This window comes from Pristis pectinata, chromosome 12, assembly GCF_009764475.1.
Source record: "Pristis pectinata isolate sPriPec2 chromosome 12, sPriPec2.1.pri, whole genome shotgun sequence".
In the NCBI taxonomy this organism is placed as follows: domain Eukaryota; kingdom Metazoa; phylum Chordata; class Chondrichthyes; order Rhinopristiformes; family Pristidae; genus Pristis; species Pristis pectinata.
This window is the reverse complement of record NC_067416.1, coordinates 12,023,368-12,027,518: the sequence shown is the minus strand read 5'-3', so window position 1 is coordinate 12,027,518 and position 4,151 is coordinate 12,023,368. Positions and strand designations below refer to the sequence as shown.

Here is a 4,151-nt window from a genome sequence, read left to right as displayed (position 1 = left end):
AATACATCACAGGCACATCCCTCCCATCATCAGTGGTATCTACAGGAGGTGCTGCCTCAAGAAGGCAATATCCATCATCAAAGATCCCCTACCATCCGGGCCATGCCATCTTCTCGCAGCTACCATTGGGCAGGAGGTACAGAAGCCTGAAGTCCCACACCACCAGGTTCAGGAACAGCTACCTCCCTTCAACCATTCGGTTCTTGAACCAACCTGCACAACCTTATGCAACACTATGACCACTTTGATCACTTTGCACTAAAATGGAATTTTGTCTTTTTTGTTCTAATTGTGTCCTTTCTTGTAAAAATCGTGTATAATTTATGTTCAATTTATGTTTTTCTTGTGCATGATGCTTATGTGATGTTATGTACCTGTGATGCTGCTGCAAGTATGTTTTTCATTGTACCTGTGCATACATGTACTTGTGCATATGACAATAAACTCCACTTTGAAACTCGACTTTGACTTTGCCACAAATCCCAATCCCAGAATCTCTACCAGAGCAGCAAGTTCATTGGGAGAAGTACCTCCTTCAAATACTCTCCTTTCCACACATTCGCACTGGTGCTACGTCACTGTTCTTTCATTGCTGTTGGCCCAAAGCTCTAGCATTCTCTAGTTAACAACATTGGAGCCATACATCCACCAACTGATCTGTAGCAATCCTGTCACCTCCTCAATGGCTTTTAGCTATGGGCAATTCATGCTGGCCTGACCATCATCACCCACAGTACATGAGCAAATTAAAAATTAAATATAAAACCCCCAAGAAGGATAGAATAGTTCCATCCATTTCCATTTTCCACACGAATCACTAATCTTACAGCTTTAGTAAGTTATCCACCTTAATAACAAACTCAAACAGATTTTGCCCTGTAAAATTATGATCGCTAGGAATAGGGTTGAAATTTGCTCAAAAGCATTCATTACAATCAGAAGAGAATATTTTCAATGACATCAGTCAACGGCTTGATTTGAACCAAAGCCCCAGAGATGAGATGACACTTTAACCCACGGCCTAGCACAACAATATTGAAAATGATGAATCCTCGTAGTTTATAGATTTTATATTGCTGGTATTCAATCTCATTGAATAGAAAAAAGAAAAAAAAAGCTGGTGTTAATATATAATTATCAAGTGAACAAAGCTGTAATCATTTGAAGCAATCATACTAAAAGAAAATGTATGATGTTGTGAAATTAACCTAGTTTGCATCCTGAATTTTAATTTTCTTTTGAGTATGCATTTATTCTACAGAATCAATGTAAAGTTCTCTCACACAGGAAGATATTTTGGTATTAAAAAACAAATTGCGGGAGGAATTCAGTGGGCCAAGCAGCATCTGTGGGGGATAGGAATTGTGGACATTTTGGGTTGAGACCCTACATCAGGACTAATTTCCAATTCCTTGCCCCACCACAGATGATGCTCAACTTGCTGAGTTCCTCCAGTAGTTTCTTTTTGCTCCAGATTCCAGCATTTGCAGTCTCTTGTGTCTCCAAATATATTGAAATTATCTGAAATGTAGATTTAACTCTCTCCAGAGTTTCTCAATAATTATATCCACAAAATCTGGATAATTACACCTGAATCCAGGCAAATACAATCACTGAACTACACTTTTCTGTTCTTATACTTAGAAGTTATTTTTAAAGGTATATAAAGGACAATGAGTGTTCAAACATGTAAAATGGTATAGTTCATTCTTCTTTCAAATGGCTGATGTAAATCTAGAGCAGCAACTAATTTTACTATTAGGTGGTTCAACCAGACAATTGTGTCATAAGTGTTTCACACAGGGGGTGGTGGTTATATGGAATGAACTGCCAGAGGAAGTGGTAGAGAAAGATACAATTATAACATTTAAAAGGCATTTGGACACGTACTTGGTTGGGAAAGGGATAGAGGGGTATGGGCCTAATACAGGCAAATGGGAACACTGTAAATAGGCACCACGGTCGGCATGGATGAGTTGGGCTGAAGGGCCTGTTTCTCTGCAGTATAATTCTATGACCTTAAGTAGCAGGCAGTATCACTGTGATAACTTCTTCCTTTGTGGATTGGGCATTGAGTTATGATGTATCCCATGGTATATTCTGGGTGACCAAAGTTGCGTAGCAGACTTTATTTAAATTTTCCATTTGCGAATCAAGAGTCTGCATCTCCCTTGAGTTAGTGTGGGTCCAGTTTAGAGTTGCCAGACAAGTATCTTGGAAGGTCAAAGCCAGCGACTCGCTGCTGTTAGTCCATCAGAAGATGTTGGCTTGAAATTGCTCGCAAATCCCACTTGCTTTCTGAGCTTCAGTTGAAGTCACACTGGTGAAGGTTAAGCACATGGGTACAGACAGGCATGTGTAATTTTCAGCAATGGCAAAGGGGTATGGTTGCTGGTATTTATTTACTGCTACTAATTCAACATCTGGGGTGACAAGACCATATATTTTAAGGTGCAAGATGGATGCTGAGACCTTTTGGATTCCAATAAAAATCATCCCAAGTTCTTTGTAGTAGCTGCCAAAACGAGTAAACATGCTCGCATTTGGATGTGAGAGGACAGTATGGGGCCACACGTTCTCCCCATGTCTGCGTGGGTTTCCTCCGGGTGCTCCGGTCTCCTCCCACATTCCAAAGACGTTCGGGTTAGGAAGTTGTGGGCATGCTATGTTGGCGCCGAAAGCGTGGTGACACTTGTGGGCTGCCCCCTGAACAGTCTATGCAAAAGATGCATTTCACTGCGTGTTTCAATGTACATATGACTAATAAAGAAATCTTATCTTATCATGTCCTTGCCTCACTACAGAGCAATTTCATTAGTCCCCACTTACCCCATTACCTTGCAAAACAAATTAATTCAAATATTTATCTGATTCATGTTAAACTTCCAGCGCCATCATGGGAAGTGTACTATAACAATTTCTGTAAACTGGAGCAATTTGGCTTCTCAAAAAAATCTTTCTATACCCAACCCAGTTCTTTTATCAATTATCTAAACTGGTGAAGAGCAATGTTATTGGGAGAGCACGTTAACTTTAATTATCTTAGAATATCTCAGCTCAAAAATGTTTTGCATGCTTTATTTCTCTTCCATATCCCTCTATAAACAAATGAAGGCTCACCATTCACCCAATCCAGTGGAAAGGCCTCTTGTGCCTCCAAACGACAGCAGATGCTGCAAATCTGAAAATAAAAACAGAAAATGTTGGAAATACTCAGCATCAACAGAGAGAGAAGCAGAGCTAATGTTTCAGGTCAACGTCCTTGCATCACAACTGTTCTCTCTCTCTCTCTCTCCCTCTCTCTGCGCGGATGCTGCCTGACCTACTGAGTAGTTCCACTGTTTTAGCATTAATGCAAAGGTAATGGCGATGTGGTAGGCTGAAGCAATTTTTTATTGAAAGTTTTTCATATTTTAACAGGCTATTTCCGCAGCTATATCAAACGTTATTATAATTGGAACTGATAAAAATCCATTTTTAAACAAATGACTGCTTGGATTTCTGAAACTTCTGGTAATCTCTTAAATAAAACGTCTTCTCGCTCCTTGTAGTTTTGCCTAAGACCTTCCGGTTAAGCTAACCTGTATGTAATTTGCTTCACGTTTAACGTGGAACCACAAGAAGAGGAACAGATGACAGTGACCAATATGCCTCTTCTACCTCTGTTGTTGACCCTCGTTCGCCATTCAGGAATGGCCAGTGGATGCCGGCTGACTGACGGCTCGGCCGGCCAACCAGAGTCGCAATGGCGAGGTTAGCCCGGAGATCCTCCAATCAGCGGCGGCGGCGGGCGGACCCCGAGCAGCTGAGTTGCTATTTCTAAAGAGATAATGGGCTGTTTGGGGGGGAATCAGAAGAGAAATGGCGGTGGAGACTTTGTGTGAAATTTGCAGGATTTAAAGGGTGTTTGCAGAGCGTCGGAAGCTCCTCGGGCGTCTGGCTGCAAAGTTTGGTGCGGAGGAGGTGTATGCCTATTTGAATTGCAGTGCCTGCGTTGGAAGACTCGGGAAAAAACTGCACCGTTCAAAAGGGGCATCGTCGAGGAATTCTGCAACGGGAAGGGGGTGGAGGGGTAGGGAGAGGGAGGGGGTGGAGGGGTAGGGAGAGGGAGAGGGAGAGGGAGGGGGTGGGGGGGAAAGGAGAACACAAGA

General features: G+C 42.0%; 1 long non-coding RNA gene across 1 annotated transcript; it reads right to left on the bottom strand.

Annotated features, from left to right (window-relative positions):
• Nucleotides 1-2,185: 2,185 nt before the first annotated feature.
• Nucleotides 2,186-3,860, bottom strand: LOC127576660 (uncharacterized). The gene is made up of 3 exons (XR_007957263.1): nucleotides 3,582-3,860; nucleotides 3,121-3,181; nucleotides 2,186-2,320 (listed from the first exon to the last, which is right to left on the bottom strand). It is a non-coding gene; the product is annotated as an uncharacterized LOC127576660 (long non-coding RNA).
• Nucleotides 3,861-4,151: the final 291 nt, after the last annotated feature.